Genomic DNA, 26,500 nt, shown 5'->3' on the forward strand with positions numbered 1-26,500 from the left:
CCACCCCCATCCCCAACACACACACACACACAAGCTGTGTGGTTAAGAAGTTTGCTTTGCAACGACATGGTTTCATGTTCAGTCATACTGGATTGCACCTTGGGCAAGTGGAATCCACACAAGAGAGGTTGTCTTGTCCTATGCAAGCCTTCTCTATTCTGTGATGTTTCTTACTTGTTCAAAGCATGCATGACCAAGAGAGTGGTTGAAAAAGACTGACGGATAACAGAGAAGCAGGATTAGAGAGTGAAGAAAGAGTATGGTGATGAAAGAAGCAGTGATAGGTATAGGAAGAGAGTAGGGACGGGAAGCTACATGTTGGTTATTGGTATGGATATTGAATAGAACAGCATGAACAGCATGATGGGGAGGAAGCAGTCATTGAAGTGAGGGATAATGATACAGACAATAAAGTCTGTATCATTATTTTCAATTGATGCAAGAGGGAGTAATGTGAAACAGCAAAGCATTGAAGGATGGAAATAAAAATGGATAATGGTAAAAGAAAATGAATGAACAGCAACAGTGATAAGAAATGGTTAAAAAAAACAGTGGTGGATGTTAAAAAATTGTGAGACAGAGCAGTAAAAAGAAGTGATGGTAGGGGTTATTGAATATGGACAGACCTGATACCATCCCTCATAACATAGGCATCAGGATGAAAGGATGATGACAGAGATTATATAAGGAATAATCTTATGCCCTCACTCAACACACAGGTGGCATGATATAATGAGAGAGAGAGAGAGAGAGAGAGAGAGAGAGAGAGAGAGAGAGAGAGAGAGAGAGATTTGAAAATGGTGAAAAGGTGAAGAGGATAGAAGATGGAAACTTAACAAGAACACAGTGGGCATGAAACTCAATACAGGTGTATTATAATTCTCAACCTCTACCACTACCACAATAATTTTAACATATGCTTAAACATGCTTGCATGGTTGGGCAAGTCTTCTTCAGCACTGTGTGTCACCACTCACTGCAGTTCCTAATCATCTCCATACTAAGGTTAGTCCTAACCACTTAAGATTTCCTCTTCCACAGGTTCCATGCACTGGGGGAACCCAGCACTTCTCTATACAGCTGACACATGTCTCTCATGCTCGCTACAAGTGATTTCTTTTATACCCAGCATTTCTCTCAGTTCATTGGTGGTTCATTATTCACACACACCAATATTCAGTGAAGCATACTTGTTTCATTTTTTCCAAGTCTTTGCATCTCCCAACCACGCATTGATGTGCCTATGGTGCACATGTACCTTTTTGGGGCCCTTCAGACAGGGGAGAGAGGGAGAGAGATCAACTCAGTATATTAATTATACACCCTGAAGGGATTAAAAGTAACGTTGACTTATGTGTGATTTGAACTAAGAGTGCAGAGAACCAGAATAATAATTTTTTTAAATGGCATTCTATTCAATGCTCTAACTATTCTCAGATTTATTGCCTTACAGCAGACATTAAAAGTGAGAAGCCATTCTCACTCTGGTACTATACTTTCAGCACACTCACCTCCACTCTTAATCAGGTGACAATTAATCTATCAACTATTTTTATGGAGCCTTCAGACCATTTGAAAGTATTTGTTACAAATATACTCTCACTATTGATTACTCTTGTGCATCCCCCACATACAAAGCCTACCTTTTCAGCCAACCTGCTTGTGATCCCATTACACTTCTTGTGCATCCATACTTTACGCTGAGTACAGCATATGGAATTCCAGCCTAAACCTTATCAAACACAGCTATTTCCCTGATGGCAGCAGAGTTTCTCTTCTTCCCCACTAGTTTTTGCAAAGCTTACTTTAGGCCCCTCAATTCTAAGGTTTTGTTTCCATGTCTGGAATTTCTTCTGTAGATCTTCCACAGACCCAACTATAAGGACAAGGTCATCAGTATAAAGGAATTCCAATGGACAGCTTCTGTTATTATCTGAAGTACTGTGATAAACAGAAGTAGATTGAGAACTAAACTCTGGTGAAACATCTATTTGTATGCTAATTCTCACTTTGTTAACTGCACAACTGTACATAATGTTTGAAACTTAAAATTCTTCTGTTTTGACCTGGAAAACTATAATAAATAGGAGAAGGCTAATAACTGAGTTCTGATAGACCTCTACCTGTATGTATGCTGAATTCATTTCTAATTCTCTTCTTAACACTTCTGTTCATGGTTTGCACGACTCTCACAAGCCAACTATCAATCCCTAATTTCCTTTGTGACCATCAGGCTATAGAATGTGGAACCTTTGCCAATTACCTTCTCCAGGTAAATTGGTTTACTCCTGACTAAATACTTCTCCAAGTAAAGTATATTTATAAAATATTATACTTTAGAATTAAGTGAAAATTTAAGGTTTTTTTTTTTATTTTTTGTGCTTTTTTTAAGTACATATTCAGAATTTAAGCAATTGATATTTTCAACACAATTAACTGTACATTTCAAATTAAAATATTACCTAAGTTGTTATAGAAGCATGTGATCTCAAAACTTTAGGCTTAAATTTTAAAAGATACTGTAAAGAATGGGCGGGGGCAAACGGCCTGGGAAAATTAATTTCAAAACTAATGTTTTTTTAAAAAAAAAGAAACTACAAGCAGCCAAGAATTACAGATAATCAGCAAAATGAGTGCAACATTATCAATGAAGCTTAATTAATTGCAAAAATATCACTGATGCTGTCTTGAACATATTTTTAAATATAATTGTCAAATACATTTATTTACATTTTATTGATAAAAAAGTTCAAATCAATTGCTTTAGTGAATTACAACCACATAGAGGTCATCAGTAACAAAAATATAAATATAAGAGCTTTTCTTTCCTCACCCTATAAGAATGTTAGAATGCAGGTTTGTACAAAAATGCCCATTTTCTCAACCACACCCAATAAAATCTCAGTAAATGATATAACATATGACTAAATATCAAGTTAGTGTTTGAGAGATAACAACAACCCTCAATTTAAAACGGATTCTCTCAGAAGGGACCTGGAATATGCATTCTTCTCCCTCTGTATGTCCCAACCGAACAAGTCATGTTCATATTTGCCTTTTGCTTCCTGCACTTTGTGTTATTTCAGAGATCTTCCTATCTCTGAAAGGTCTCCACTGTGAACTGTAAACATAGCTGTTCTTTTTCATAGTAGTTCAAAGAAAATATGCAGAACAAAAAAATGTAATTCTTTCATTAAATTTGTGAACAATAGATCATCATATACAGTTAACTATGAAATATATATATATATATATATATATATATATATATATATATATATATATATATATATATGCAGATTAAAATGAGCCCACCACCACCACCACCTCCCAGAATATTTCAGTTAAAATCTCTGCACCAATTCACTTGGGAGTTACAAATAATAGTGTACAATGCCATGAAGGAGAGATAGGCTGAAAGTTGGGAACAAACTTTAATGAATGTCATACATAAAGTGTAGACTTAATGACTAAACAAGGTTCCCATTGCTATTATATTTGCTTTACAATGAATATAATAGCCACACACATTTATGTTTCTTTTGTCCATTAAGATGACAGCTTACAAACTGATTTATACAGAAGGTAATTCAGAACCTACATAGATTTCATATGACTGGTCATATCTCCTGAAATTACTTTTCCCTTTAGAGGTTACTTATTTTCAAAAATACTACATTTTGTATTAGTCAAAGTTTCTTAAGTAGTAAATGCAGTTATCTGCTATAAAAGAATAGTTATTATGATTTCTTACAAAAGTGCAAGTATAGCTGTGTGGTTAAGAAGCTCACTTTGAAACCACATGATTTCAGGTTCAGTCCCATTGCACAGCACCTTGCGCAAGTATCTTCCACTATAGCCCCAGGCCAATGAAAACCTTGCGAGTGAATTTGGTACACACTATGTGAAAGCCTGTTGTGATATATATATCCCACACAGTGATATATATATATATATATATATATATATATATATATATATATATATATATATCACTGTGTGAGTGTCTTTGTGTCTGTTTGTCCCACCACCACACCACCTGAAAACCAGTGTCCTTGTAACTTAGCAGTTCAACAAAAGACACTGATAGAATAAGTACCAGACTTAAATAGAAAAAAAATAGTACTGGGGGCAATCTGTTTGACTAAAATCCTACAAGGTAGTGCCCCTGCAAGGCCACAGTCTAATGATAGCTAAACAAGCCTGAATAACTTTTACTTTGGGTGAGAAAATATTTTTGCTTCTATATTGTTACGTTACAAGTTCCAGTGGTGTGATACAGTATCAAAAATATGAAAAGAAAGGAAGGAAGATTGTAGACAGAAGAGTGACAAAGGTAGGAGAGAAATGAGGAGTGTGTGACCTGACATACATGTACTATGAATTTGAAAAAGGGGATTAAACTAAGACTAGTAACAAAGTTGTTTTAAAATAATAAGAATTGGACATTGCCAACATGAGCATTAACAGCAGGAAGGTCCTCTGATAGGTGTCGAAAAGAGGATAGTGAATTATCCTAAGCTGGTGTTTGAAGAAAATCATCAACATCAATAATATAAATGCAAATAAAACAAGGTAAGATACACAGAACTAGAGTATTTCATATAAGTGAGAAACAAATTGAGAAGACAATTTTGGAGAAACTGTTTCTTAAATAATTAAGATAGGTTAGTAATTTAGTTATTGTTATGATTATTTATGTTAGCATGAGTAAAGAAATATTTAAATGTGTGTTTGGATAGGGATAAGTAGATAATCTCAATTGCAGTTTATCACAACACAGTTTTATTGTTATAAAATTTAAAACATGATAATATTTGAAAGCAGGATATAAGATACAGAATGAAACTAAGATTAATTGCAAAAAAATCAGCTAATGAATTTTCTCAAAACAGCTTGGAGTAAAGTATATTTTATGACTGATAAATTTTTAGAGTATAAATTTATTAACTATTTAACTCTTTAACATTTAAACCAGCCATATCCAGTGCAAATATTTTGTTTTATGTTCAAACCAGCCAGATCTGATTTCTCACACCTACCCTACAATGTCATTTTAAAATGTAACAATCACATTATTGAACTCTCAAAGCTATAAGATAATACCTAAATTCAATATGATGTGAATAAATAAGCTTTACATTTGACAGAAAAATCTGAATACCAAAGGGTTAAACATAACATAATACATTTCAATATAATAGGAAAAAACTAAGATGTACAATGGACATAAAATCTGTATGCTAAGAGAAGGACCTAGGGGTTTCAAAAAGTATTATGAATCTACAGTTTGGACTTTGTAAGAAAATTAAATCATTCCAGTAAAATTTGTATGGTACGTATGTTTTTTTTTTTAATTTTGTCTTAAAAAGATTTTTTATATGTTTTGATTGACAAGTAAATTAATTAGAACAATTAGAAGTGAAAAGCAACTTTACCTGTTTAGCATTAATTCATTGTCTCCTGCTCTATGAAAGAAGAGATCTCCCCGAGTAAGATCTCTTTAGAACAGGATATGCAGGATAAGTCCCTACATTGATGGACTTGAAGTAGAAACAGAAACCTGAAAAACGAAAATAAAAATAAAAATTAATGATAATGAATCAAAACAGCTGTATTATAAGTATTTTTACTAGAATAATTTAGATGCTCTTTCATATGAACAAAGTACATTTAAAAAAAAAATCAAAGTTGACTCGAGTTTTTCAGGAGGATTACATTGTTTTACTTTTTTCACTTGATTCAGTCCTTGGACAGCAGGCATGATGAGGCACCACCTTAAAAAGTTTTAGTCGAACAAATTGACCCCAGTACTTGATTCTATTTTATCTTTTTAACCCTTTAGCATTTAAACCACCCATATCCAGCTACCTGTTTTATGTTGAAATCAGCTAGATCTGGCCTCTCATACCTAAGCTACAATGTTATTCTAAAACTAACCAATCATATCATTGAAACCTTGAAGCTATGAAATAATGCATGATTAATTCAAAACAATGTGAATAAATAAGAAATACATTTGACAGAGTATCTGAATGCTAAAGGGTTAAAGACTAGGACTTATTCTATTGACCTATGCTCAACTCCTAAGGTATGGGGACATAAACAAACCAACACCAGTTTTCAAGCAAAGGTGGAGGACAAACACAAACATAAACACACACAGATATTTACATGGGTGTGTCAAACACAAAGTGATGCTCTGTGTCCGGTGGAATTATGAGGGAATAATTCACTATGAGTTCATTCGAGACAGTTGACCCATCAATGCCAGCTGGATGTATGCCCATTGTGCAGCAAAAATACCTAGCACTGGGGAACAGAAAGCAAGCGCTTATGCAGCAAGACAATGCAAGAACTCAAACTGCTCAAACAAGCTGGAATAAACTTCAGGAACCGAGGAAATCAAACTGATACCACAACAAACAAACAGTCTGGACCAAGCTGCCTCAGAATATTTCTTGTTTCAATCCATGGCTCACTTCCTGCACACATGACACTTCATCAACCATGTGGGGGTGGGAGCTTCAGTGAAGGAGTTCTTCACCTCAAAGGACAATAACTGGTATCAGTGCAGGATCAAAGAACTAGCAGAAAGGTGGCTTCAGATGGTGCAACAAGAAGGCCGCTACTTTGAATGCTAGGCAGCTTTTGTTGTAACTAGATGAATAAAGTAAATAAGTTACCAAAATACTGCAAAACTTTTGACTAAGTGCAATACTTTTAATTGAAGGAATGGTACAAACAAAACACAAAAAAAACCTAACTTGTTTTCTAACCAAAAATTTTACAAAATAAAGGAAAATAAGATCAATCAGCTTTACAAATTCTTCATGCAATAAATTAGTTATTTTGCATGGTAGAATTTTTACAAAGGTAGAATTAAATATCTACAATAATCCAGAAATAAAATCTAAAAAGATTGTTTAGAAAATACATATCTTCTGTTCATATTTTAATGGAAAGAATTCAAAAGAAAATAACTGCTTTCCTATAGCTTATCAGAGAAATTACTTTAATCATTCTACATGCTTCTGGTTTTATATACAATGATATCTTAACAACTGAATGTATAATCTATGTTAAATTTATGAACAGCACAAGGAAAAAAGAAAAAAAATCACTAATTTAATAACAGAAAACAAAGCTTTTGAGTTGAGTAAACCCACAATAAAATACTGCTCATTATTAACCCCACAAATGGAAGATTAGACCTTTATATGCAAAAGTATATAAATTGTGTTATTTACCAAGCTGAAAAGAAAATATCTGAGATTGAGTAGTAGATTGAAAAGAAGGTGTCTATATATAAAAGGCCTAGTCCTATGTCCCCTGTTTTTGTTGATTGGTTCTGTCAGAGAGTTGGAATGGAAATGATATTCTTGCAAGGGTTGTGTGTGTGCGTGCGTGCACGCTGGGTGGGGGAGAAAGGGGTAGCAGTAAAGATATTTCAGACCCAGTAGTTGAGAGTAAAAAATAACAAAGTAAAGGAGGGAGGAGAAAATGGCACCGAATGAGTGTTTGACTGGGAAGTCAAGAGGCATTAGAGAAAGATGGAAGAGAGAGGGGGGGGGGGGAGTGGCAGAAAATATAGTAACGTCTGTCACTGAGAGAGGAGGAGGGAAGAGAGAGAGTAAAACTTCTGATGGATAAAAGGCAAAGCCAACCTGAGCATTAAAGGAAATGACCAAAATATACAAATGATGCAGATAAATATACCACTATATATATATATATATATATATATATTCATTCTTTTATTCTTTCAGCCATACTGGGGCACCACTGTTGTCTACACACACAAACACACATGACTCCAATAATGCTGGCATCTCTCAACCATGAGGGCATATAAGCAAACATAAAAGCCATTGTAACCTCTCTTTTTTTTTTGGTCAGTTTCATCACACTTTAGGAATGTCACACACACATATAATATATTCATATGTACATGAATGCATAATATACAGACACATACTTAAATACATAGATATATATGTATTATTTCTTTACTACCCACAAGGGGCTACACACAGAGGGGACAAACAAAGACAGACAAACGGATTAAGTCGATTATATCGACCCCAGTGCGTGACTGGTACTTATTTAATCGACCCCGAAAGGATGAAAGGCAAAGTCAACCTCGGCGGAATTTGAACTCAGAACGTAGCGGCAGACGAAATACCGCTAAGCATTTCGCCCGGCGTGCTAACGTTTCTGCCAGCTCGCCGCATTAGATATATATGTATGTATTCATATATACATATCATCATCATCATCATCATCGTTTAACGTCCGCTTTCCATGCTAGCATGGGTTGGACGATTTGACTGAGGACTGGTGCAACCAGATGGCTACACCAGGCTCCAATCTGATTTTGCAGAGTTTCTACAGCTGGATGCCCTTCCTAACGCCAACCACTCAGAGAGTGTAGTGGGTGCTTTTACGTGTCACCCACACGAAAACGGCCACGCTATATGTATATATACACACACGCATGTACACAAGAATGTCAGTCAAAAAATTATTACATTAAATATTTTACTAAAATTTATCTTTGCATAATGAATTCAAATTCAAATAAACTTGTAAAAAATGTTAACAAGTACGACACACACTTATGCACACATGCATAGACACACACAGACACATTCTTGAAGAGGCTAGCTCTTTTGCTTTTCAAGTGCAAAACAGGTAGGCTGTTAGATCAATCTGATCATCCTCTAAGGATAAGAGGCTCACTAGTGCCAATAAAGAAAAATCAAACATCTTAGTACTTAATTCATTGACAAAACACTTAACACTATTTGTCTAAGGTTTCATACCTAATTAAGAAATTATTTATTAATAGTTGTATTATCTGAATTATTGTCAGCGTAATACATTATTCTCAAATCATCATGTTGTTTTGACATATTAAAGTATTTTAGTAATTATAGAGGTGTTTAAATTTCTATGCTTACCAACATTATACAGATTGATAGTGTATATAATGGAATACTATTTTTCATTGCCAATAGCCATACTAAAACAAGAGAAACACAGCAAAATTCCTGTCATTTGTGTGTGTGTGTGTGTGTGTGTGTGTGTGTGTGTGTGTGTGTGTGTGTGTGTGTGTGTGTGTGTGTGTGTGAGAGAGAGAGCACATGCACATACATGTGAGTGGTGTAGTGCTGTGTTAGGTTATGTTGTGTTGTGTTGTATATGAAAGTATGTAATATGCTTCTTTCATTGTCCCTTAGGAGAGTAATTTGTATGAAACTCCACACACCTAATGTGGAGAATTTATAACCTCAAGGAAAACCTACCAATTACTTCCCTCATCAATGATCCAAACAATCTGTCAATGGCTTAGTAAGGTTCTTGCACAGCACTCTATCTTTAACTGACATATTGGTATTATACATTAAAGCTTAGTTAATCCCACAGCTATTAGCTATTAGATTAAATTAGATTTATTTGTTACCATAGACTAACACTTTAATGACTGTGTCATGTTGACATCTTAATAGCTTCTGTGTTTGGCTGCATACTTAATTAAGCATTAAGACTATTTAAATTAAGAACAAGAACAACAATATTTGTTTTGTTTTTTATCAATAAATGCAGCCAGGACAAGCAACAATTAAACAAATAAATGAAAAACAGTTTTCAGAATTTTTATAGCAATAATTCAAAATGCATATCATTAATTATCATGCCTTAATATTGTGTGCAAAGATTAAACTTTACAATAACCACCAGCATTTCAAAACTAGAGAACTTATGATTCCTTTTTTTTTTTCACATCTACCTTCAAAAACAAACAATTTGAACTAATTTTTAAAATATCATTGAAAGTAGTTAAATATTATACTAGAAAACTATTTGCAATTTTAGATTCCATCTGAAATTCTTCCATTAACATATTAAAACCTGGTTAGGAAATGTTAAAGATTTTTAAATAAATCCATTGAGAGCGGAGTGTTTCCTCCCCCCCCCAACCCCCTCTTTAAAGTGTTTCTTTTGAAATGTCTAAATGCAATTTCAAAGTAACATTAGTGTATTATAATAAACTTTAAGTCTATTATAGTAAAAAGGATTTAATACAAGTGAAATTATTTGATCTATTTTATCAATGTCAGTTGGTGAAATGTAGGTCCAGTTTAGAATAGTAGAAAATACTAGAGTTGAGTTGATAAAATTTACACATTCTTAAGATGTAAAAGAGAATATGTAAAGAGTTAAAGAATAGTGTGAGTAGTTTATAATTTACATGAATTTCTATGTATTTAGTAAAGTAAGTTTTATGAGAAACTTTTTACAGAACCTACCATATTTGAAAAGAGATGAACCAGCGAGGTGGAAAAGCAAATATAGATTATGTTTTGTAAAGAACCAGCAGATTTCAATGGAATTTCAATTTCATTTGCTTTTCATAGGCTTCATATTTTTAAAACAAAGAAACCGTAAACATATATTTAAGAGAGATCTAGAAAATATATATGTTCTCTAAAGGATATAAACATAAGATTTTTAAATAATTGGAAAAGCCTCAGCAAGAGATATTCAAATGAATACTGCTACAATGATGTTTAGAACTTTTCCCTAGATTGGATTGGATTATCAACACTGGTTTTAGAAAAGGTACACTGACTAGTAAAACCCACCCAACCCATACCAAGATGGAAAATGGGCATGTGCTGCTGCCACTGATACTATTAATCAACATGTTCAAACTTTCCTAATAACAAACAAGTAAGATAGTCAATTGTATTACTTTCCTCATAACAATTCTGAAGGAGTGGCTGTGTGGTAAGTAGCTTGCTTACCAACCACACGGTTCCGGGTTCAGTCCCACTGCGTGGCATCTTGGGCAAGTGTCTTCTACTATAGTTTCGGGCCGAGAAAAGCCTTGTGAGTGGATTTGACAGACGGAAACTGAAAGAAGCCCGTCGTATATATGTATATATATATGTGTGTGTGTCTGTGTTTGTCCCCCCTAGCATTGCTTGACAACCGATGCTGGTCTGTTTATGTCCTCGTAACTTAGTGGTTCGGCAAAAGAGACCGATAGAATAAGTACTAGGCTTACAAAGAATAAGTTCCAGAGTCGATTTGTTCGACTAAAGACGGTGCTCCAGCATGGCCGCAGTCAAATGACTGAAACAAGTAAAAGAGTAAAAGAGCAGTTATATCAGCAGGAGCAATAGTAATAACATACAATAGTGATGATGTGAATGATTTTTCAAATGAAGTACGAAAGCTTAGAGTCAGAGAGAGAGAAAAAGTATGCATAAAAAAATTACTATACTCAGAGTTTTAGTAAGAGCAGTAAATGTAGCCAACCCAGCCAGAAATCACAACCAGATCTGAAACTGATTTACCTACAATGTAACCATACACTACATATTGATCATCATTCTGGCAATCATCGTCATGATCACATCATTATAAAAAAAGTCAAATTGGCTTAAATAGCACAGAATCTAACATCCAAGAGATTCAATCTAAATCCTACCAAAATCAGCATTAGCTTTTGAGATTTATAAATAAGTATTAGTGCTGAATAAAACAATTAGTGTTACAACTGTTCACCCACAATAGTTATAGCAAAGTTTGCACATTATATTATCAAAATGAACCACTACATTTCCGGGCTCTACTACTTTATTTCTATCTAACACTCCCCCCTTCTTTATCTCCAGTCTGGTTAATCACATCCTCTCTTCTATAAAGTTGAAAAGCCATGTAGCTTCTTTACAGCAAGAACCCTGCTCTGTTCTGGTCCCTCTTCTCTCATACTAGCCTCCTAGCCTCTTCCTACTATAGTCCCCATGACATTATTTATCAAATGAACTAAAATGAACCATTTTTCTAAGGAAAAATTCTACCAGACATTTTTTTTTTTATTAACAAACTCCATCTCTAGCAATCTAAGAAACTGAAATAAATCAAAAAAGACACAGCTAACTTTTTGGAGCCAAGAAGTAGCCTTGAATACTCATTACCTCTCTACTACTATAGACCAAGTGCTTCTCTCATACATGTGATGATGTAACTCTTTTGATCACTACCTATTTGATAAAGCTTCCTTACTGAAGCATCTTTAATTCTGACCTACTGCCATGTGACATCCTATCTCTACTCAAACATATTTCTTAAAACCTGCCTCTTTACATTTCTACTTATCTAAACTTTTCATCAATATATTCAGTCTTATGATTTGAGGATCACCATCTTCTCAAATTCTATTCTTTACCAAGTATTCCTGAAAAAAACACCAACCTCTAAATTAAACTTCTATATTAACTGTCCCAACGTTTTCCTTGTGGTAATGGTCTTTCTTGAACAAGTTGTGATAATCTTACACCTAACATCTAATAATTTTTTTAAAAATCTGTTTTGTTTAGTTATTTTCATAATGTTCGTTTCATATGAAATAAATAAGCATTTTTCTTAAGAAGAGACATATAAGTGTTGAAGATTCAGATTAATTTAGGCATTAGATAATTTTTAGATATTATAATCTAGAATGAAGAAAGAATACAAGTTAATGATTGTTAATAAGTAAGTGATAGTTTTTACCCTCTTTGTCGCAGTCACATTAAAGATATGGTCATGTAAGTATAAAATGATTACATATATATATATATATATATATATATATATATAGTGTAGTATATTGCCACTTAAGTGTGGCTGACCCCTAGGGGTGGATGTTACTGTTGCTTTTAGCCCCAGGAGGACATCTCCTCCAGCTGGCTTATCGACACACGACTGTGTCCTGTTTGCCAAGGGAGTTATCCCTCTCACCGCGACCAGCAGCACGAACGTATCCGGATTTCAGGGTTATTTCCCTTCGTCGGCGTTCGACAGCTGATGACCTTGGTGAGAGAGACAAATCTGGCAAATCTTATATCTTCTTTTCCAGTGACATTCTTCACTGATATTGAAAAGGTGAAAACAAGCAATGTTAATTCTCTAAATGAAGTATTAACAGTAACTGCACGATAAAGTGTAGTATATTGCCACTTAAGTGTGGCTGACCCCTAGGGGTGGATGTTACTGTTGCTTTTAGCCCCAGGAGGACATCTCCTCCAGCTGGCTTATCGACACACGACTGTGTCCTGTTTGCCAAGGGAGTTATCCCTCTCACCGCGACCAGCAGCACGAACGTATCCGGATTTCAGGGTTATTTCCCTTCGTCGGCGTTCGACAGCTGATGACCTTGGTGAGAGAGACAAATCTGGCAAATCTTATATCTTCTTTTCCAGTGACATTCTTCACTGATATTGAAAAGGTGAAAACAAGCAATGTTAATTCTCTAAATGAAGTATTAACAGTAACTGCACGATAAAGTGTAGTATATTGCCACTTAAGTGTGGCTGACCCCTAGGGGTGGATGTTACTGTTGCTTTTAGCCCCAGGAGGACATCTCCTCCAGCTGGCTTATCGACACACGACTGTGTCCTGTTTGCCAAGGGAGTTATCCCTCTCACCGCGACCAGCAGCACGAACGTATCCGGATTTCAGGGTTATTTCCCTTCATCGGCGTTCGACAGCTGATGACCTTGGTGAGAGAGACAAATCTGGCAAATCTTATATCTTCTTTTCCAGTGACATTCTTCACTGATATTGAGAAGGTGAAAACAAGCAATGTTAATTCTCTAAATGAAGTATTAACAGTAACTGCACGATAAAGTGTAGTATATTGCCACTTAAGTGTGGCTGACCCCTAGGGGTGGATGTTACTGTTGCTTTTAGCCCCAGGAGGACATCTCCTCCAGCTGGCTTATCGACACACGACTGTGTCCTGTTTGCCAAGGGAGTTATCCCTCTCACCGCGACCAGCAGCACGAACGTATCCGGATTTCAGGGTTATTTCCCTTCGTCGGCGTTCGACAGCTGATGACCTTGGTGAGAGAGACAAATCTGGCAAATCTTATATCTTCTTTTCCAGTGACATTCTTCACTGATATTGAAAAGGTGAAAACAAGCAATGTTAATTCTCTAAATGAAGTATTAACAGTAACTGCACGATAAAGTGTAGTATATTGCCACTTAAGTGTGGCTGACCCCTAGGGGTGGATGTTACTGTTGCTTTTAGCCCCAGGAGGACATCTCCTCCAGCTGGCTTATCGACACACGACTGTGTCCTGTTTGCCAAGGGAGTTATCCCTCTCACCGCGACCAGCAGCACGAACGTATCCGGATTTCAGGGTTATTTCCCTTCGTCGGCGTTCGACAGCTGATGACCTTGGTGAGAGAGACAAATCTGGCAAATCTTATATCTTCTTTTCCAGTGACATTCTTCACTGATATTGAAAAGGTGAAAACAAGCAATGTTAATTCTCTAAATGAAGTATTAACAGTAACTGCACGATAAAGTGTAGTATATTGCCACTTAAGTGTGGCTGACCCCTAGGGGTGGATGTTACTGTTGCTTTTAGCCCCAGGAGGACATCTCCTCCAGCTGGCTTATCGACACACGACTGTGTCCTGTTTGCCAAGGGAGTTATCCCTCTCACCGCGACCAGCAGCACGAACGTATCCGGATTTCAGGGTTATTTCCCTTCGTCGGCGTTCGACAGCTGATGACCTTGGTGAGAGAGACAAATCTGGCAAATCTTATATCTTCTTTTCCAGTGACATTCTTCACTGATATTGAAAAGGTGAAAACAAGCAATGTTAATTCTCTAAATGAAGTATTAACAGTAACTGCACGATAAAGTGTAGTATATTGCCACTTAAGTGTGGCTGACCCCTAGGGGTGGATGTTACTGTTGCTTTTAGCCCCAGGAGGACATCTCCTCCAGCTGGCTTATCGACACACGACTGTGTCCTGTTTGCCAAGGGAGTTATCCCTCTCACCGCGACCAGCAGCACGAACGTATCCGGATTTCAGGGTTACTTCCCTTCGTCGGCGTTCGACAGCTGATGACCTTGGTGAGAGAGACAAATCTGGCAAATCTTATATCTTCTTTTCCAGTGACATTCTTCACTGATATTGAGAAGGTGAAAACAAGCAATGTTAATTCTCTAAATGAAGTATTAACAGTAACTGCACGATAAAGTGTAGTATATTGCCACTTAAGTGTGGCTGACCCCTAGGGGTGGATGTTACTGTTGCTTTTAGCCCCAGGAGGACATCTCCTCCAGCTGGCTTATCGACACACGACTGTGTCCTGTTTGCCAAGGGAGTTATCCCTCTCACCGCGACCAGCAGCACGAACGTATCCGGATTTCAGGGTTATTTCCCTTCGTCGGCGTTCGACAGCTGATGACCTTGGTGAGAGAGACAAATCTGGCAAATCTTATATCTTCTTTTCCAGTGACATTCTTCACTGATATTGAAAAGGTGAAAACAAGCAATGTTAATTCTCTAAATGAAGTATTAACAGTAACTGCACGATAAAGTGTAGTATATTGCCACTTAAGTGTGGCTGACCCCTAGGGGTGGATGTTACTGTTGCTTTTAGCCCCAGGAGGACATCTCCTCCAGCTGGCTTATCGACACACGACTGTGTCCTGTTTGCCAAGGGAGTTATCCCTCTCACCGCGACCAGCAGCACGAACGTATCCGGATTTCAGGGTTACTTCCCTTCGTCGGCGTTCGACAGCTGATGACCTTGGTGAGAGAGACAAATCTGGCAAATCTTATATCTTCTTTTCCAGTGACATTCTTCACTGATATTGAGAAGGTGAAAACAAGCAATGTTAATTCTCTAAATGAAGTATTAACAGTAACTGCACGATAAAGTGTAGTATATTGCCACTTAAGTGTGGTTGACCCCTAGGGGTGGATGTTACTGTTGCTTTTAGCCCCAGGAGGACATCTCCTCCAGCTGGCTTATCGACACACGACTGTGTCCTGTTTGCCAAGGGAGTTATCCCTCTCACCGCGACCAGCAGCACGAACGTATCCGGATTTCAGGGTTATTTCCCTTCGTCGGCGTTCGACAGCTGATGACCTTGGTGAGAGAGACAAATCTGGCAAATCTTATATCTTCTTTTCCAGTGACATTCTTCACTGATATTGAAAAGGTGAAAACAAGCAATGTTAATTCTCTAAATGAAGTATTAACAGTAACTGCACGATAAAGTGTAGTATATTGCCACTTAAGTGTGGCTGACCCCTAGGGGTCAGCCACACTTAAGTGGCCATATACTACACTTTATCGTGCAGTTACTGTTAATACTTCATTTAGAGAATTAACATTGCTTGTTTTCACCTTTTCAATATCAGTGAAGAATGTCACTGGAAAAGAAGATATAAGATTTGCCAGATTTGTCTCTCTCACCAAGGTCATCAGCTGTCGAACGCCGACGAAGGGAAATAACCCTGAAATCCGGATACGTTCGTGCTGCTGGTCGCGGTGAGAGGGATAACTCCCTTGGCAAACAGGACACAGTCGTGTGTCGATAAGCCAGCTGGAGGAGATGTCCTCCTGGGGCTAAAAGCAACAGTAACATCCACCCCTAGGGGTCAGCCACACTTAAGTGGCAATATACTACACTTTATCGTGCAGTTACTGTTAATACTTCATTTAGAGAATTAACATATATATATATATATATACACACACACACACACATATACATATATAGAGAGAGAAAGAGAGAGAGACCCAAATCAATGTATGACAATATAATCATTGCAGCTAACAGGCAATTTATGAGACAATGTAAACATCAATAAGCTTTACTGAGAGAGCTTGTTGCTCCAAATTTAATAACACACTCTGGATCATGCTCAAACTTTGCTGAATGTAAACAATGGTTCTATTACACCATTCTATTAGACGCGGTCCATATTAATAATGGCCATAGTTGTTATTGTAAGTCTAGAAAATTGACAAGGCACCTAAGTTTATGGAGAAACATTGCACATCAGCTGTTTAGTACCTCAGCAACTTCCAGGTTATATATGAGGGTTAGGTGAATAGGGAGTTAATGACAGTAATACTGATTAATTAATAGCTTTATCATTTGTATCGGTTACCAGTTTTGACCATTTAACTTAGTCAGTGTTCTAATGAGATAATCTCAATCAAACAGTTATTGACAGAAGAATCAAAATGAACAAATAGATAAAGTGTCCACTGAAGATTTTAAAGTTTATATCCTAACACTGACACTGTCTTGAACACCCTCTGTTCTAAGAGAGGGTGCTGAAAATTCCCTGGCTTTAAGGGTATCACAAAAGAGTAGAGTTGTTACCTTTACAGGGGAGGTAGGTAACTATTTATATGTATGTACATACATACATACAAACAAATAAAGAAAGAAACAAACAAGCAAACAAACGGTTGCCCCACACCTCTGTAAAGGTAACAACTCCACCCTTTCATAATACCCTTAAGACCAGGAACTTTTCAGCACCGCCTCATATTTATTTACAAGTAGAACAGAAAAAACTGGATTCTGATTAATGGTTTGGAGTTTATAGTAGGTACACTGAACTCTCTCAAACCAGAATTAATAATACTATGTAACAATTTTTTTTTTTTTTTTTTAATTTCCTGTTTGCTTCTATCAAAGGAAATGATAACTATTCCTTTCAATCTTTGCTTCTGTGACATGTTATTCAATGTTTTTAAACCGACCTATTTTCCATTACATTTCAGACAGACTCAGTGCTGAGTTGCTGAAGCAGAACTATCATTTTAGCAAATATTCTGCCCAATACCACAGATTTGCTTGTCAGATGCTTGACCTTAACCGCTTCAGCATGTCTCTAAGTGGCTGACAATATGTGCACCTCTGATCATGAAGAAGAGTAGTAAAGGAGCATCACAGCTGTGTGTTGAGAGGGATTCTTTGGAGTTTGAAGTAACAAAAACAAAGTTTGGAGGAAATATTAGCCATTTTTCATACTTCCTAGGAATTGTTGTTGGCACTCCGTCGCTTACGATGTCAAGAGTTCCAGCTGATCCGATCAACAGAACAGCCTGCTCATGAAATTAACATGCAAGTGGCTGAGCACTCCACAGACACATGTACCCTTAACATAGTTCTCGGGGAGATTCAGCGTGACACAGTGTGACAAGGCTGGCCCTTTGAATTACAGGCACAACAGAAACAGGAAGAAAGAGTGAGAGAAAGTTGTAGTGAAAGAGTACAGCAGGGTTCGCCACCATCCCCTACCGGAGCCTCGTGGAAATTTAGGTGTTTTCGCTCAATAAACACTCACAACGCCCGGTCTGGGAATCGAAACCACGATCTTATGACCACGAGTACGCTGCCCTAACCACTGGTCCATTGCACCTCCACTTCCTAGGAGTAAGCTAATAGGAAATAACAGTTGCTACCCAAGAAAAATCGTGTTACATGGAGTAATCAACAGTTATTCTTTCCAAATAAATGTTTTATGATATTCATAGGCTATGTTGATATATTTATAAATATTTAATTTTTTTCTTTTCTTTTTTATTTTTGATCATATTTATTTCATAAATATTGTGAAATATATAAAAGACCAAAACTAATAATAAAAATAAACCTGAAATGTTTATAAATATACCAACACAGCCAAATAAAATAGGGCACAGGTAAAAACTTCAAAGGAACTTAGTCCAAACCCAAATTTAGCAGCCCAACAGTTTGATGTAACAAGTTTATGCAGCACCGACTAGTTAAGTGGAGCTTGTATACTACATATGCTGCAAAGAAACTATCTTGTAAGATAGTGTCTGCTTTCTATTTAATTTAATATAGCATTCTTGGTTGCTGCTCTTAAATATTATACTTAACTATTTTCAACCCCTTGTTCTTATGCTGAGCAATATCTACTTCTAATGCATTTGCTACACTTCTAAAACAGCTAATACTTAGTTGCCAAGCTGTCTGAAATGTTACTTCTAAAGCATCATTTTATAATCTATTTCCTGTTTCAGTATTTCTGTTTATCATGCTTTTACTATATAGCCAGTCCAAGTGAATATGAAGAAACAATAGCAACCATTCTTATCACTTCAGAAGTAGACTTTTAGCACATTCATTCTTTAAAAGAGGATTAACTCAAGAAGAAAAATAACTAATAAAAAAAATATAATGAAAACTTACCTAGAACATACTCTTCAGATCAGAGTCTATGGAAAGAAAAATGAAGATAATCAAATCAGTAAAATATATTTAACACTAAAAAGAAATTAGGTCCACACACACATGCATGCACACGCAAATATCAAAAGTAAAAATAAAAAAATTGGAGAATTTAGTAACAAATATTTGGTATTCAGCAACCTGGTGATTGTTTTGTTTGTTGACATCAGCAAAAGAAATAAATGAAGCATGTGCTAGTAATTATTTTGAAAACTCACAGGACCCGTAATAAGTTAAGTATTTATAACTGAAATATCAGGTCTTATACATATTGCAGCAAGTTTTAAATCTGATATTTTCATCAGCCTCAACAAATCATGACCAAATTTTTGTTGTTTTTATTTTATTTTGGGATTCAGCTACTGAAAGCCTACAGCTTTGTAGAGAATTTGTTAATATTTCAATTCTAGATTAGATGGCTTATATATAAAACAAAAAACACTTTTATTACTTCATTAGGGAACCAAAAGCAAATTGTTCACATTATAACAATACTTATAATAATAATAATAAAAAAAATTTTTTAATTACAACCAACACTTTTTGCAGTATCACTAAATAGTTAAGTTTCAAAAAGTTATGCCTCAGATCAAATCTGTATTGCATTTTTTTTTTTTTTTTTTCCCCCCTATATTTGTCCATTTCATGAAAACTAAGAATCTTTGAAACTGTTTCTACTACAGACTTGGATTCAATACAGATCTATTGGACTAAGGCTATTAAACTAGTCACATTTGATAGATTTATTGAAATACTTCATCTGCACCTGAGAAGTAAAGACTGTATATGGCTGACAAGTTTCTAATTCAAGCAAAGTAGCTTTTCAATATTGTTTCATTGTTATCAATTTAATAGAGAAGTTAGCATAATTTAATTGGCAAGTTATCAGAATCCAAAAGAAAAGGGATAGATTAAATTATGGTTTGCAGGACTGATTTAATTTTCATGTCTGATGTCAAAATCTTAAGAAGAGATGATGTACTGTAAAACTATTCAAAGTCAATGACTTGCCTCTGAGGTGCAGAGAATAACTAATGTTGGCATATAATGTCAGTAACAATTGAGAGATAAAATGCTTATTATAGGTTAGAATAAGCCAGTTCAAGTAGACATGCAACTGAATAGTTCAGGTCCTTTACTCCTGACTTATAGGTTCAAACCTGCCACAGATGCAGCTTTGTGTTCTTCAGTGAAACGCATTACTTTGCAAAACTATTATGCTGGCATCCCTTTATGATGGAGTACCTTTATGTCGGATTCTACAGGTTTGTCTCACATACAACCATTGACAAACACATGAAACGAAACCAAGATTACTGAACAATAAATATGGCTTAAGCTTATCAACTTATTAGTAAAAACAAAATCAGAATTAATATTTTATCAATAGAAGTATTTTTAAAAAAATAAAACAATATTTAACTGAATTGATTAAAAAGTCTGAATAAATTACGTAATGATAAATAGTTTGTTTGTTTTTTGAAAGCTTTATAAGTTTTCATTAACAACATCATCATCATCATTTGATGTGTTTTCCATGCTGGTCTGCACTGGATGGTTTGACAAGAGTTGGCAAGCCAGAGGACTGTTTATAAAGTTTTATAACTTCAAATTTATTTTGCACTAAAAGTCTTCTTTGTCTACAATTTCAGTAATTAATAATAATATAATCAAAAATGTTCCAATTCACAATGCAACTTTGAAAACTTATGCCAGAACTATAAGTTGAACTTACAACATAATTTTCATTAGTTTTCTAACATTCTATCAAATGGGTAAGTAAACATGCATCTAAGGGCAGTCATACCACAAAAGTCTTTCCAAGAAGTTTATAGACATTTGAAATGTTCATTTTTATGCATACCATATTCTAACCATTAAGATGAAATTATAAGCACCTATGAATGTTATCGTACACAATAATTAACATTAATCAGAAAGCAATAAATAAGTACAATACAGCAAAGATAAAGTCTACCAATATGGGTAGCAGACTGAATTCATTGCACAGTTTAACATTCCCCACAAAACCCTTGGGTGCCATTAGCAAAGTTTATTCTGCTGCATGTATTCCAACCAAGCCTCTGAGCTGAGGATAACTTGATATCTTTATATTGCTGATTCCTACTGTATCAGTATATATGGGTTGTGGTTTCTTCTTCCTATTCACCTGGTAGTCTCAGAAGTTCTGCCAAAAGTAAATAGGTGCTGTCCTGCTTCCTCTGGCTAAAACATAAGCATATATAAAAAGAACAGGACCTCTGATGAGATTTGAACTTATTGTTTACTTGATAACCACATTATCTATAACAATTGTTTGAGGAAAGGAAATGGCAGAGGCTACTGTAGTAGTTCCTGTCATTTTCTTTCCTCAAACAAAGTACTATAAACTGTTGCTCCTGCCACTTTAACTGATGTTGACTGACAACTTAAGATTTAAAATAGTACACTTAATACAGTAGAAACAATTTATGTTACTTTATTTGAGAAGAAGAAATAAGCCTACATAATAGTGCAATTGGTAATGTGATCGCAATAGATATCTATGGTTCCGATATTGTCGATAGGACTGCTGCTCTTTTCTGTTCTCAAAGCAAGCAATATCATTAATATTCTAGTTTGTTAAGTAATTAGGAAGTAACATTGAGGAGGGAGACTTTGTAGCAGCATAACTAACTCTGTAATAGACAGCTAGTAAAGTGATGAGTAACGAAGAATTTTTCTCCTGCTAACAGAAATGATCAGCAAAATATAGCTGAAGTCAGTTCAATTAATTATAAGAACTTCTAACAAAATTGGCTTTCTGCCTAGTCAAATGAAGTCATCACCAACATTGTTGTATTTTCTCCTTTCCACTTTTCCATAAATCTCCCATTCCAGACTAATTTAATAAGACTGCACCACCACCACCACCACCACCACCACCACCACCACCACAACCACCATCATCATCATCACCATCACCATCATTATTATTATTATTATTATTATTATTACTAGAGTAGTAGAAACAGTAGAGCGGTACACTAATTGCTTAACAGTAATTAGTTATGTCCTTCAAAGTTCTGACTTTAAATCTTGATAGAGTTGACTTTGACCTTCGTCTTTCTGTAGTTGATACAATAAATACCAGGTAATGGGTTCAGAATTGATTTTATTGATGGTCTCCTCCACCTTCCAAATTTTTTACTTTGTACTAATATATGAAATTTTATTATTGCGATTATCTTAGTAAGTTTAGTCTATTACACTTTACCTAAGATGCTCAAGAAGTTTTAAAAATAAATAAATAAATAAATAAAACAGTGGTGGTATCATCACTGTCACCATCACCACCACCTCTATTATCATCATTATTATGTGTCCATTTATTTATACTGGTATCAGTTAGATGGATCTCTCCCAGCACAGTGTCTCATCACTTATCACAGTCCTTCATCATCTGATATATAAACAACAGATAAAACTGCCAATCTTTGGTGTGTTTGTTGTGTTAAGGTGTGGCTTTTGTGGCTGGATGCTCTTCCTACAAACCTCTTTGCAATATGAATTAGGGTGCATTTTATCATATCACCAACACTGAGAGATTGTCTAACAAGCCTGAAGTATATCTGCTGTAGTGTATCAGTTTTTATTCAGCTATCTGCTAGCAATCATGACTGCCCTCATAATTTATTTAACTGCTATCCTCTACAAATACTTTTGAATGTTTAAGGTATACATACTTATAAAAGCTGCTTCCAGGGTTTTTTTTTGTTTTTTTTTTGTTTTTTTTCCCCCCTTTATAAAGAGTTGCTAGTTTTTGAAAGTTACCAGAAACTCTTGTTAGCAGTAAATAAGTCAGGAGTCACAACTATTTCTCAGAGGTAAGAACAGGTCAAGGCAGGTATGAGTCATGGTCCTTACAATGGCTGGCCAAAATGACATCAGAGAGTCTAAGGAAGCATTCACCCTCAACATTGCGAGATAGAATAATTTCTTTCAGGGTGTTCTTTGGCTCTATTGAAAACTCGTAGCACAGGGCTACCCATAAAAATATATATGGATTTCTAAAACATTTTACATATAATGTAGAAAGAAGAGCTATGAATGTGTGTGTGTGTTTTTTTTTTTTTTTTTATGCGCCCTTTTAAATCCTAGCCAGGCACATGGGCCCGGTTTTCCGGTTTCTATGGCGTATGTCCCCCCCCCCCCCACAGCTGGACGGGATGCCAGTCCATCGCAGCTTTACTCAACAAACAGGAAGAAAGAGTGAGAGAAAGTTGGGGCGAAAGAGTACAAGGGTCGCCGCCACCTCCTGCCAGAGCCTCGTGGAGCTTTAGGTGTTTCCGCTTAATAAACACACACAACACCCAGTCTGGGAATCAAAACCACAATCCACCGACCGCAAGTCCGCTGCCCTAACCACTGGGCCATTGCGCCTTCACACACACACATATATGTGCATGCATATATGCCTTCCCAACAGAAAGATCTAAATGAAGACTATCAACTCAAACACTGGCAGCAATATTGTAATGTGCAGTTATGTGTGAAATTCTTTTGGTTTGTGGTAACTACTTTTGTCGTGAAAACAATGGCAGCAAATTGAAAGACAATGCAAAATTAAAACTCTTCAAGATACACATTTCATAATAATTTTAATAAATAACAAATATAATAATTTTAGTTTTAAATGATTTTAAGTATGAGATAAAAAAAATAACACTGGTGTTCACATAATACACACAGAAACACACACATACAAATATAATTTTTCATTCTCCTATTCCTTCACATATTTTATAAATTGCTTATTCTATCACTCTCTATTCGTCAAACTACTAGCTTATGAGACATAATTGGTATCAACACATAAGCATTCATAGATATAGGGAAACACACAGAGAACACATTCACAAATATTATGAGAGGCTTCTTCACAGTTTCTAAGTACTGGATTTCATCTGTGAATGACTGTGGTTTGAATATTCATCAGCATAGGTTTTTAAAAATCTTTTTAATTATATTTGTTTTAGCATTTTATTTTTAAAATTAGTCTGCCAGTTTTTATGTTTTGAACATCAGAATCTGGAGCAAAAATTTTCATCTAAGAAAAACATTTTTTTTTTTTTTAAATTTTGGAAATTGATTAGGTTTGAGGGATTTACAGCAGCAGTACTCCTTCTTTTTTTCTTTCTTTTTGATGCTATTGTATATAAATATATTTCATTTGCATTTTAAGTGTAAAAATAAATTTTGTTTACATTTGAAAGTGTTAGTTATTTCACTTTCTGAGAATTTAAAATGTCGTTTCAGGATGAAAATGAAAACATAAACAGAATGTATTTATATACAGAAGAAGAAAGAAAAAAAACTAAAAGAAATGCCCGTTTTTTCCTTTTTTAATTTACAGTTTCTGAATTCAAGGCAAAAACCTGAGGACTATTTAAAAAAAAAAGCTTAATAAAAGTTTGAAGAGGTTTAAAAAATTCCATGGTATGGGTTTTAAAAAATCCATGTGAAAACAAATATATATTCACCATTGACTTCTATGTCTTTGGAGATGATGGAAAATACACAATCAAACGTCTATATACACCTGTAAAAGTATACACACACATACAGGCACCAACCTCAAATTAGTATTGTTTACAAACATATACCTACACACAAAAGCATATGAGTATTCTCTAACTTATCTCAGCCATTAGACTGCAGATATGGTGGGAAATGGACTTCAAGGATTTTAGTTGATCAGTCAAGATACTTATTTTAATGGCTTCTGTTTATTGAACATCTAATTTACCTTTTGGTATAAAGGTAATCAATTCAATGTACCATTTTATGCCAGCATAACCAAACATGAACATACATGCTTGCATGGAACGCATGTGCACACACTCACTCTCTCTCTCTTTCTCTCTCTCTCTCTCTCTCTCTCTCTCTCTCTCTCATATACATATAACAGGCTTACTCACATTTTCCATCTCACAAATTTCATTTCCTAGATATTGATAAACACAAGACTGAAGTAGAAAACATTTGCACAAAAACTCATGCAGTAGGATAGGAATCTAACTTGGAATGCTGTAATTACAGCATGAACTTCTTGACCATAAGGCTATATCTGCAATTGTTTATGCACATGTGCGCATACATCTGTGTGATTGTGTGCATACAGAGACAGAGAGATAAGAGAAAAGGATTACAAAGAGAGAGATATACCACAGACAGTAACAAAAGTGCAAGACTGTTTATAGGAGATTCATTATAACCTTGAGTAATAATATTTTATCTATCTCATTGTTTAGTTTGAAAATACAACAATCCCATTACATAAATAGTTTTCAATTATTGCTGGTTGAAGATCAAAATAGTAATTTGGTTTTTACAACTGATGTCCAAATATCAAACTGGGGTACAAGGCCACAAATTTGAAAGGAAGGGGGAATGGAATGTCTTGAGAGAATTGAAGACTTAAAATATTTTGGAATCATTGAGAGATTAAATATTGCTCTACTTCATCCAAACAAAAGTTTTTTTTTTGAGGTTCAAGTTGTTACCAGGTAGGCATATGTTTTCTATCACAGTAACACTTGAAAGAGAAAAGTAGTATTCACATGAAATGTACTGACTTTGTATTTATTTGTTTGTTCTACACAAATGAATTTAGAATCAGAATATAAATAAAGCTAGAATCGGAGAATCAAGTGGTGTTAGGTTGGATGTGGTTAACCAGCATACAGTTTTCTGAGAAAGAAATCTTTTAAATTAGCATATGTATCCACATATACATATCATATGTATGCACATACTCACTCAGTGTCAAAAACTACATACAATAAAAGCAAGTTCTTAGTAGTCTGTATCTATAAGTTTTAACATGGAATGAGCTAATTTTCACTTTAAGCATATTTATTGCTAATCGCATTTTTGAAAGGCATGGACATTGCAATAGTTATCATCTCTATCTGCACTTGTATTGTCTATTTGTGCATAACTACATATAACAAAAAAAAAACAAAAAAAAAAAACACTTGCACAACTATATGAAAAACAAAACTATATATGCATGTACATTTATGTATGCATTTGCATATAATAACAAAACAACTAACACAGTGTCGTTATGGATAAATATGTAAACAGAAATCACAAAAACATATTTGAAACTTGTAGACAAACAGTAGCAGCTTCAGTAACTGAATGTGTGACCAGTTTTGGACTGTGCGACTAGTTTTGCCTTTCTTATGGGTCATTATATTATGTGGGTAATTGTTTGATTACATTTTTCTTCAGAAGATATATTCTTTTTAAATAACAATTTGGAAGTAAGGTAAGCAGGCCCTGGTCAACCATAGTAAAGACAAGACTAATCGAATGATAGTCACTTTCAACTGCCAACTCTGGTTTTCCATGGGTTATATTTTTG

At 35.2% G+C, this 26,500-nt stretch overlaps 1 protein-coding gene across 25 annotated transcripts in view; it reads right to left on the minus strand.

The window, feature by feature from the left end:
- The window catches only part of LOC106871676 (zinc finger MIZ domain-containing protein 1), a 459,684-nt gene that overhangs the window by 293,684 nt on the left and 139,500 nt on the right, over nt 1–26,500 (minus strand). For 14 of the 25 annotated variants that reach the window (XM_089363055.1, XM_089363000.1, XM_089362981.1 and 11 more), the window contains exons 2-3: nt 19,048–19,073; nt 5,439–5,563 (exon numbers count right to left, since the gene is read on the minus strand). The gene's annotated coding sequence lies outside the window, so the exon portion shown is untranslated. The remainder of the gene's footprint in view (nt 1–5,438; nt 5,564–19,047; nt 19,074–26,500) is intronic. The other 11 variants (XM_089363061.1, XM_089363006.1, XM_089362974.1 and 8 more) reach the window with 1 other exon arrangement.

Source organism: Octopus bimaculoides, chromosome 1 (genome assembly GCF_046866305.1).
Source record: "Octopus bimaculoides isolate indiv1 chromosome 1, ASM4686630v1, whole genome shotgun sequence".
Lineage (NCBI taxonomy): Eukaryota > Metazoa > Mollusca > Cephalopoda > Octopoda > Octopodidae > Octopus > Octopus bimaculoides.